This window comes from Chelonoidis abingdonii, chromosome 23 (genome assembly GCF_003597395.2).
Source record: "Chelonoidis abingdonii isolate Lonesome George chromosome 23, CheloAbing_2.0, whole genome shotgun sequence".
NCBI lineage: Eukaryota > Metazoa > Chordata > Testudines > Testudinidae > Chelonoidis > Chelonoidis abingdonii.
The window spans coordinates 10388073-10399195 of record NC_133791.1 but is presented as its reverse complement, the minus strand read 5'-3'; positions in this window follow the sequence as shown (position 1 = coordinate 10399195).

The following is an 11123-nucleotide window of genomic DNA, read 5'->3' as shown; positions in this document are numbered from 1 at the left end:
GGCTACTACCCAATAGTTAAAGGAGAGATCTAGTTTTGTTGGGAAGTGGGGACTCACTGGCTGCAGGATGCTCTCAGGGCTGAAAGCTACTGTCCATGTCCTGTGAGGCACTGTCACATGATGACTTTGCAAATCAACCTTGTGACCTTTGTACACAGATTGAGGATGCCTAGGACATGTGTTCTTGCATTATTTGCATTGCAGCATAACAGACAAATGCAACTTGATAATGTCACACCTTACCCTGTTTTGTTGCAATATACCACTATAATAGCTTATCCCATTGGTCAGACTCCAAAATGTGGCAACCTTTACAGCCTATGGCCCTGATCTCGGAAGGGGGCTCTACCCACATGCACAGGCTCCATTCACACAGAGCTTATTGCAGCATCAGGGCCCCATATGTAGCTCCCACCACCTCCCCATCTAACAGGGTGTGAAATTAACATGTGCATTACAAAAATCTGTAGTCACTTGAGACTTCCTAGTTGTCACTATGTTGCATACCATGACCACTCAGAAATACATGGCAATAGGAGGGATTGAACTCTGATCTTTCTGCTTTTAAAGAAAAAAACACTCAGTGAACCTCCATAAACCACCAGTACAATACAGCTAATAGTACATACTTGAGCAGTTCTAATTCTATCCAGAAAAGAGCAGTGAACTACATAGTAAGAACAAATACTTAGCATACCTATGCTGTGTTCCACCCAAGAAGCTCAAAGCACTTTACAAAAGTGGATCTATATTATAAAACCGTTTTACAGATGACAAAATAAAGGCACAACAACAGAACTCAGCTCTCCTGAGGGCCAGTCCTACACGCTCACCTCTACACTACACAGTTCCTTATGCTCTATTTGGTGGTATAGTTTCTTGTAATTTACCTTCCCTTTACTGGGTTCTCCCACAGAGAGTGAGCCAAAGTATGTCATGCAGGCTCTTGGGGCTTTTCAGCATCACTCAAAGACACCCTAATTCTTAATTGTAGAGAACACAGAGGACCCAGCAGCAAATGCTCCATCTTGATCTTCAGCACTGTGTGTTGGCAGAGCATTGGCCCTCCCCATCCAGCATCCTGTCTCCAGCTGTGGCCATCCTTGATGCTTCAGAGAAAGGGCTCACCTCCTCCCCGCCCCCAAGAATACCCATTTGTGCATCAAGGGAAAGACCTGCCTTCGTTTCAAGTATAGCTGAGTAGTTGTTCCCAGATGAGTCCTCAGTAACAGCTTGCAGCTCAGATGTTGTGTCACCTGGATGTGAGACATGGGACTGAGCATCAGAAAACCTGGGTTCTAGTGTCAGCTCTACCACTGACTTGCTGTGTGACCTTGGATAAGTTGCATAGGTCCAGATTCTGATACCTTTACTTCGTGGGCTGGCCCCTCCCTCCATGAGTTTCTCTATTGACATCTCTTGGACTAGCTGAGGAGTAACGGCACTCTCCAATATGAGTCAGGGTGTGAGAAAGTGGTGCTTGGCCTTTTGGGGACTTCATTTCTTTGTGTGTGAAATGGGGGTAATGATACATAGAAAGGCAAGGGTTGTTGAAAATAATGGACACTAGACAATAATTCCTGTATCTGAGTCCATTACAGCCCTAGTAACACTGAACATTGTGAGTTCCCCTCTTCAGGTAATTTTAGGGGTGCAGTTGAAATCTCATACTCCCTTTCTTTTAGAAATGGACACTTCTACATGCATGAGTGTGTGTGTGTAAACACGCACAAATTTCTGTCTTGAAATTTGGGGTCCAACCCTGTTCCCATTTAAAGTCGATGGGAGTTTTGTCATTGACATCAACGGGGAAGGACTGGGATGTTTCCTTCCAAAGAATGTTGATGCAGAGTTTTTCTTTACGGCTAATTTACTGGCATTGAGGTCTTTTTCTTTCTTTCTTTCTTTCTTTCTTTCTTTCAACCAACTGCACTGACATACTTATTATGGGGAGAAAACCCCAAATAAAGATTTACATAGATTCTACAAAGAGAGATTTTTTAAAAGCTCACATTTTGGCCTCAGTGTCCATTTAAATCAAGATTTTTATTATTCCATGTGGATAGTGCATCTTTGAATACCAGCTTCTACTTTCGTATTGATTTCTGATTGACTGATACAGGTTTAACAATCACAGTAGCTTTGTTTGTACTATCTGAGAAGTTTTGCTAATTATTTTGTTACAGACAATGGCATTATATCTAGGAAGCACCTTGAGGACAAAGCACAAAGCCAGCAGGTCAGTGATGTCCCCATTGTGATGGCGTGGTGCTGCAGGGAGCTGCATTGCACTGCATGTCACAACGCAGAGCTGGTGCAGAGTGCTGCACTTGGAAAAAGCTGAACTGCACGAATCCTGCTGAGGAAACTCAATGGCCTCTTCTGAACATGTGATAATCAAATGCAAAGAAACCTTACGTTAATGCAAGATTAAGGAGGAGAATCTAAAAATGCACCAAGGTCAGAAAATAATGAAGCTACAGTCCTCACACCAATGTTAACTGGGCCAAACTGCACAGCTGTGTTATTGTCACTGAGCTGTATTGCAGCAGTGCCTTAGTACAGGATTTTGGATCACAGTCCATGCTGTTAAATGCACACCTCAATGTCCTGCACACAAGCAATGTGGCTGAGCTATATCACGGTGGCGTGACAGTTCATTATTCTCCATCCTCTCTTGCGTTGTTATTCTCCATCTTATTCTGTGAACCAGAAGAGTTTGGTTATTCAGTGTGGGTGAAGTGACAACTATGTATATCCCTTACCTACCTCACAGGGTGGTGCTGTGAAGCACATTTCATGTTTGTGGGTGCTCTGAGATCCATAAGGAAGGCGATATTGCTATTACTATTGTAGTGTTTATCTTACAATAGCACCTAGAGGACCCACCTTGAGATCAGAGCCCCATGGAGCTTGGCGCTGTACGTGCACACACAATAAGAGACAGTCCTTACTCCAAAGAGCTTACCATCTAAATAGACAAGACAAACAAAGGGTGGTAGGAGTAGGAGAAGTGACTTGCCCAGGGTCACATGCCTGCTCAGCAGCAGAGCCTAGATTTCCTGAGTCCTAGCCCTAGGGCCTTAGCCACTGGACCAGCTTGTGTCTCTTCTTAAGTATGTTACACGAGAGCTATTGGGTGTCAGCCCAGTTCTCCATGGACAGGAGCACACATCACAAACTCATCAGTACATTTACCACTAGTCGGCACCTTCATTTGAAAGTGCAGCAGGAAGGCCATGGATCAAGAGTGTGAGCCTACAAAGTGCTCAGCCTCTCACAGTGCTGAGTGCCCTAGCCTCCCAGTGATGTTGCAGGCAGTCAGTACCTTGCTGGAATGGGACCTGAGTGAGCCATGAAGAATGAAATCCCCTCTGGCCTCTGTAGAACAATCCCTGGCATGGATTCAGGCACATGGATGGCACAGCCTGCGAGAAGCCTGCACTGCTAATTCCCTTGCTGTGTAGGGTGACCAGATGTCCTGATTTTATAGGGACAGTCCCGATTTTTGCTTCTTTTTCTTATTTAGGCTCCTATTACCCCCCACCCCCATCCCGATTTTTTACATTTGCTGTCTGGTCACCCTATTGCTGTACATGGAGAACTTCAGACTCACAAGGTGCCAAGCTAGCACTGTTCACAAATACTCGGTTCCACTGGAAAAAATTACAGATCTACCCATTAAATAAGGATCAGATAAAGGCACACGGACACTGGCCCAGCTACACCAGGCTGAGTTTAGCACTAGATACTTGGGCAAGCTTGGAGGTTTTACTGATTAACTTTCTCAACCTCCCTACTTTGGTGCATTGCATCCACCCTATAAATGATCCCAGGGATTTGGAGACGCACCGTGTATGTTGTTGCTTCCACTGAGCTGCTGGGAAAGCAGAACTGTACAGAAGCCAGGATTCTGGAGACCTGTTTGGGGTGTAGTTCAGTGTGGTACACTGCTGGCCCATGCATCTTCAGTCACTGGCCATTTAATACCCAGCTTTATAGCTGGTTGGTGCATTGGCTTTTTCATAACAAACTATACCGCCCCCCCGCAACCTTTGCATAACAAAAAATGACAAGATGGCATTGGAGGGTGGAAAAATTAAACCATTCAGACCTAAAACCAATTACCAAAGGGGAGTGCAATTATGATGAGAGATAGGGGAGTGATTTTCAAAAATTGTCTCTGATTTGGGAGCTGCAGGTGCTTAACAGCTCCGAAAACGTGGCCTAAAGTATTTCAAGTTGGGCACTCAAAACCGGAGGCACTCCTGATGGCTGTCTTCTTGGTCTCGACCCCCCCCCCGTGTCTCTGCATCTTCTGTAGATCAAGATAACAGCCACCTTCATAAAACGCTTTGGTGTCTATGGATGAAAAGTACTTAATGTCTTGCCTCAAACCTATCCCCCTGGCCCACCCACCCCCACTCTCTCTGCTTCTCGTTACACCAACATATTGCAGCTTGCCTTAATTAAGAGCCCATTCCTGCACCTGGCACCGCACAGCCAGCACTCTGCATTAAGCTCAGTGGGGCTCCACTGCAGGCCTAGGCTTTCGGCCTGGAAGCACATCAGAGTAGAGAAGGTCTCTGACTGTGGGTCCTGTTTGCCACTGCCTTGCACTTGGGTAGTTGTTTTGCACCACCGCCGAGTGGGTGTAAAATGGAATCCGTCTGAGCGGGTTGCAGTTCACACTCAGTTTTGCCCTTCTGTAAATGACTTCACAGGGTGCAGATCAGGAGTGAATTTGGGCCCTATACATTTGTGCAGCACTTCGGACAATGGGACTCAATCTGATGGGCCGATTTGGCCAGCTGCATTAGAAATCATACATTCTAACACAGGCATTTACTATTACGAGGGCGGCAGGGCGGGAGGGTCTTAGAATGTGCTGTGCTGAGTCCTTCCTGTCAGAGCTCCTGTTAACAGAGCCAGGTCACATAGTCACATGAAGTCCTCTTCATGCTAAATCTAAGAGGTCCCAGTGCATTCTGCAATAGCCTCAGCGCCACATGGTGGCGTCTGTAAGCACAGGGAACCAGACTGAGACTCAGACACCTGCCCAGATCTTCAAAGGTATGTAGCCTCCTAACTTCAGTGGAAGGAGCCTACATAGCTTTGAGGAGTTGGAACGATCCACAAGAGAAGCCTTGTGACTAGAAGTGAGTGCAGGATTTGGGTTTGTCTGATCAAGGACAGCTTGAAATAGAGCTTTCACCCAGCTGATATGAATTTTACTCCATGCCGTGTAATACATATATACACACCATGCCCTGGAGTAGCCCTGAACTAAAGCTAACCCACCATCTCCCAGTGCTGTGGAGGGACCTTGGACCCACAGCCACCAAGGGGGCAGCTAAATCATCTTTGCGATTCAAAGAGGCAAAGTGGATCTTCTCTTCCTTGGAAATGAGCGTCTCCGTGTCCATGTCTGAGACCCAAAAGAGAAAAAAGAGCCTTGCACAAAACGGCTCTGCGACTCATAGAAATCACACCCTATACTAGCGGTGCGGTGGGCTGAATCCAGCATGGATGAAGAAAAAAAGGAAGGTGGGGTGTGGCATAGCTTCCTTTCCTGTACCATTCCAATGGTTTTATCAATGGGCTACTCAATGACCCAGAAATCAAATATTCTGTCCAGATAACAAAAGGCCAGGCAGAGTCAAATGCACAAAGGGTAAAAATTCACCTTCAGGCCAGATTCTCAGAGGCTGTAAATCAGCACGGATGTCAATGGAGTGATGTTGATTTACACCAGCTCTGGGTCTGGAACCTTGCTTGGTACTGTCCTGCACTTCAGGAATAAAACACGGGGCAATCAGATGAGCAGAGTTGTTTTTTTTTCCTGAGGCAGAACCTCTCCCTGGTTCCCGGTGGAGTTCTACATTGACTGGGAGAAGACTGGGATTAGCAGCGTTCTTGAGCTTGGATGAGATCCCCCTTTATTCCTCTGCTGTCTTCTCTATTTGTTCCATTATCCATGTCAAGTCCTTTTTCTCCCCAGCTCCTGCTGGCCTGGGCACCAGTGCAGCTAGTAACTTTGGAACAAGTTCCAACCTGCCCCCCAAAGGTGGACTCAAGAGGGAGGGGAAAAGGGGCCCCCTAGTCTCTGCACAGGCCTGATTTGTTTTTGTTTTGCCAGAGGCCCCTCTCCAGGTGAGCCCATCCAGCAGGCAGTCAAATCGAGCCTTTACCTGGACAGAAAATGAGGAGGGGGAGGGGGAGGGGGGAGATGCTTCTTAGGTGCCTTCCTCTAGGATCAGCGTTCTTGCCATGACAGGGATTTCAATTCCTCCCTCCCGCCCCCCGCTTGCTTGTCAGAACAGCAGCTCGGGCCTCTCCCGGCCTCATTTCAGTGCAAGGACCCATCTGACACTCCTTATTGGAGGTCCCGGCTCCCACTAGCAGCAGCAGCAGCCTGCAACCAACTTTTGCAGCATCAGCCAGGACCCATCTCCGAGGCAGAGAGCAGCGCAAAGCGGATCTGCGGGGAGAGAGGTAACTTGCGGGGGGAATTCAGATCTTGGCTGGATTCAGTGGCGGTGGTTTTGCCTTCACACTCGTTAGCAATGATCCTTGTTAAAGGAGTGTTCATATTTCCTTCCCAAGGGTCGGGGTGGTTCATGCAATTTGCAGAAATTAATAAGAGTTGGGGATTTTTCCCCCTCCCGTAAACTTTCTAGGGGCGCTTGCTAATTAACTGCCCCCCGGTTAGTTCTTTCTTGCCTTGAGCTCTGGCTGGGGATCAATGCAGGGACGGGTCAGTCAGTGTCGTCCAGAAATGGATTATTTTGGATGTTAAAGCCCCGCTTTGTAGCATTGATAAAGACCGTTTGGCTGCTTGTCTGGGGCTTCCAGTTTGCAACATCTTTGCTGTTTAATTTTTCTGGGCGGAGGGGATGGATTGATTTTTTTATGCCCCTAGCCTCATGCAGTCCTGCTGCGGTCCCAGCTCCCTGGCAAACTGCAGACAGACCCTTGGCTGCAGGAAGAAGTGCATCCAAATGCATTGCCTTCCCACTCAGGCAGCAGCGTGAGGGTGTCTTGCCGGATCCCTCTGTACCCCATGTCCTCCCCCAGTCGCCCCCTTTGTCCCCCCTACCTGTGCGGGCGCTTACAGGTTGAGATGCAGGAGATTGAAGGAGAAATTGGACACTGCAGCTTTAAGAGTGCCGTAATGCGAAAGCTTTTCTCCTTCAAGTGATCTGCAGAGGAGCAGCAGCAGCTTCAGCCAGGGGATTTCCCCCTGCCTTGATGCTTTGCGCTCTCCACGGCTACCAGCCGGCAGAGGAGAGAGGAGCAATCAGGCCTTTGCACGATCAGCCTCAAGTTTCCTGACTTTTTTTTTTTTTTTTTTTTGGTAATTGTTTTAAAAATATAAAGGGAGGGGATGTAGGTCCTGCTGTGACATATTCAAGTTTGGATCGTACCTCCTGCCTTCAGCAAGATCCTGTGCTGGTGCATTCATTTCTATTTAATTAACTGAGGGTTGTTGTTTTTTTTTTAAATCCCCACAAGTGTCTAGTGTTTGATTTATGAAATCAAGAGATAAGCTGCTGGATGCAAAAGTAGAATTTACCTTGGGAACGTGCTGGTACAGTCAGTGCAAGACCTGGATCGTCTTCTGGTGGGATGTGAGCTCTGGACAAAATCTGCTAGTGGAATGAGGTTTGAATGATGATTTATGTTGATTTTAAACAAATAAACCACAATAACTGGCATTAGGGATGTGATTTTTTCTCTAAACTAGTATGGGGGGTTCTTCCCCACAGTGCAGAAATGCAGCTACAAACAATTAAAAATTAGCACAGATTTTGTCAATTGCTAGTTCTGTGGGCTCCATAGGAATGTGAATGGATGGGGCGGGTGGGGGATTGAACTCTGAGCAATTGTTAATTCTAGTGAAATGTAATAACAGCAAAATCAGCTGGGTTGAAATGTCTGGATAAATATTTCACAAACTCTTTCTATCTAGGGGGAGAAAAGTTGCTCTAAAAGCAGTTTTTAGAAAACATCAAGTTAGTTCCTTGCTGCTGTAGGAAAAAGCATTTGGTGACATTTAGAGAGGCCCGGCATGGCCACATTTTTGTCTGCATTTTTGGTGATGTCATTCAGCACCAATGAGGACGTTTCTGCAAAGAGTCTCCGCTGAGGGCTGAGTGACTTTTCTTGTCCATAACTTCTTCTAAAGCAGAGGTGTGTGTCTCTACTTGTCTTTGATCTGTAATAGTAATGCCTGGCAATTGTACTGCTGTCTTTCATATGAAGATTGCACAGCGATTTATAAATACCAATCAAGTAAACCCCAGATCTGTGGAAAAGGTAAGTATTAGCCCCACAATATAGAGGAATAAATTGAGGATCAGAAGCTGAATTCCCAAGGTCATGCAGCCAGTCAGTGGCAGAGGCTGGGTTAGAGCCAAGGTGTCCTGAGTTTGACACTTCTGCTTCAGGCACAGCGGGTCAAATTTGCAGATGTTAAGTTATGTCAGGATTGCATTTGCCCTAGTGTCTTCTCTGTGTCTCTGGTTGAGTCCTAGATTGGTTGTAAAGATCCTGATAAGCTTTGTGTGCTGTGAAAAATCAAAAGCTAAAGTACCTAAAACATTAAATGATGGCAGACAATAATTCTGGATTGCACTGGCTCATAGCACATGTCCCCATGTACTATCATACAGTTACCAAGAATTAAGCCTGGTCTTTTAAAAAAATGTTAATGCACTGATACATTTGTGCGGTTCCTCATCAGTGGCACTGCGTAATTCATAGAGAGAAAGTACCGTATGCTAGTAATCATACGTGTGACTAACATAAAGGCTGATGGTTATTAATAGGGGACAGACAATTGTGGGATGAGTGATTTTCCTAGACTGGGGCAAATCTGATGCAGAGTTCCATAGCACGGGCTGCACTGCAGAATCTGGAGGCCCAGACACTCATTCTGTAATCAGCCGCTGCCTTATGGAATAAGATATCTTTATGAAGAATTGGGGAAAAAGGATTCCACCAGGAGGAGGAAAATATGCCAATCTAATCAAAGCAGATGAGATCCAGGGGATACAGAGAGCAGAGCAGCTTCCATGTACCTAGGAGTTTGGCTTTCTAGAAGAATATACCCACTTAAAGCTGTTCCTTCCTGCCTCCCAGCAGTGAGGGCAAGATGACCCTGCATCAGATGCTAGAGAAAAGAGAGGTGATTTATGGAGGACACCGTGTGCCAAATTCAGTACTGGTATAAGCAGGTTCAACGCAAACTGGAGTCTCTGGACCAAATTTGGAGGGTAAGAATAGGATGACATGAGTTACACGTAACCATTTATGCCTCCCGTGCAACGTGCACTAGTATGGGAATGTAACATAGGTGCAGAGGAGAAGGAAAAGTGCAGCAGACAAACGAATAGGAGAGTGTAAAATAATTTAGCAGTGGTTTCTTTAACTGACACCCTGCCGTTACTTTTTCCCTTTTGGTAGATGTAACACTTGCTTTGATCACCTAGTGGATGCTGTCCTTAGTGCAAGTTAGACTCCTTAACTAAGTGCACTCCACCTGTAAGTTGCAGCACCCTTTGAGTTACCTTGGATTTTGGCCCGCTATCGGTATTACACAGAACAATCCACGTGCAATTGACATGAATCCAAATCCAGCCAGGATACGGAATATTCTAAGCACAGGCATAGAATCTATGCTTCTCTGCATGGAATCATGATCTAAAAATCTCTACCCATAGGAGACTGTAGCACCCTGAATCACAATCCTTAAAGCCGACTCGCATGGTGTAATGAGTGACACTTTTGTGAGCTGTGTTATTTTGGACTATTATGGTATTTCGTTTACCCATGCACTAGTCTCTGTCTCTTAGATATGAATAATCGTTACTTCTCTGTAAGTCCTAGCATGAAGTGCTAACAAAAATTAAATGTACACGATGCACACTCCTTGTCCTTCTTGGGGCTGATGAGGTTGGGCAAGGAGAGATCAGAGCCAGGTCTGCAGGGTCATAGCAGCCCTGGCTACTGGCATAGCGCAGGATGTTTTGGTTTGCATGGGTGACGAGTGGAATTTGCAGCAGATCACTCCTGTCTATTGGTTTCTAATTCTCTCCACCTCTAGTGGGAGAAGGGTTTGAAAATGGCAGATTTGTTTAAGTGGCAGCCGCCTGTGTTGTTTTTTGCAGTTGAAGGTCATGGATGCTGTTCCTGGTGCCTCACTCACAGAAGTGTACCCCTTAAATATTCTGGTACTTCTGCAGTTTATAAATTATCACCCTCTGTGCCGCTGCTGCTGCTGACACTTGTGTGGTGTGGCATAACCAGAGGCTACACACAGGCTTTTGGGATAACTTGGAAATAAACGAGAGATCGGGCTCCCCTTTACCCTCCCCGCTAAGACATGAATGGCAAGTTCTCCAGGCACTGCAGCAAATGTGCATTTCCGTAAATCAGTCGTTTCCATGAGAGCTGGTTTAAAGAGGTATGGGGTGAAAGCAGCCGTGGAAAGCAGAGGCTATTTGTCCACTTCAAGACGGGATTATTAAATGCTCTCCAAAATGAGAGGCCTATTGGCAGTGCTGTTTCCTGTGAAGAATCTAAATGGGTCTTATGCACCCAGTACCAGGCTGTTCTCCCGCAAATCTGAAAGGCTTGGAGCTGGGCCTGGGGGTTGGGGTAGGGCAGTGAGCTTTTAGTGCCACTTCTCTCAAAACCTCCGCAGATTCTTCCAGTTGGCTGCCTTTCTGCAGAATCCACAGCGATCACAGGTGCAAGGGAGTGGGAGGGAGAAACTGGCTGTCTCAGTTGTGCAGTGTGATGGACCGATGTCTAAATTTAAAAAAAGGACTTCAGCTGCCACTGTAAATGGCGTTTCGCCCATCCCTGTCTGACGCAGGAACCCTGCAAAACTCTTAATAGTTTTCGTTATTCCCAGGCCTGGGTCTAAATGTCCGTCCGAGGTAACTTTTCCAGCTCAGCCCTTAGAATCTCTGGTGGTGCTGGGAGTGCTAAGCTGTGGCAGGTTTGCCATCCAGTTGCTCTTCTCTAGCCTTTCCCCTCATCTTCTGAGGGGCCCCATTTACGGGAGAGAACCCCTGAGAACTAGCAAACCTTATTTCTATCTACCTCAACAATCT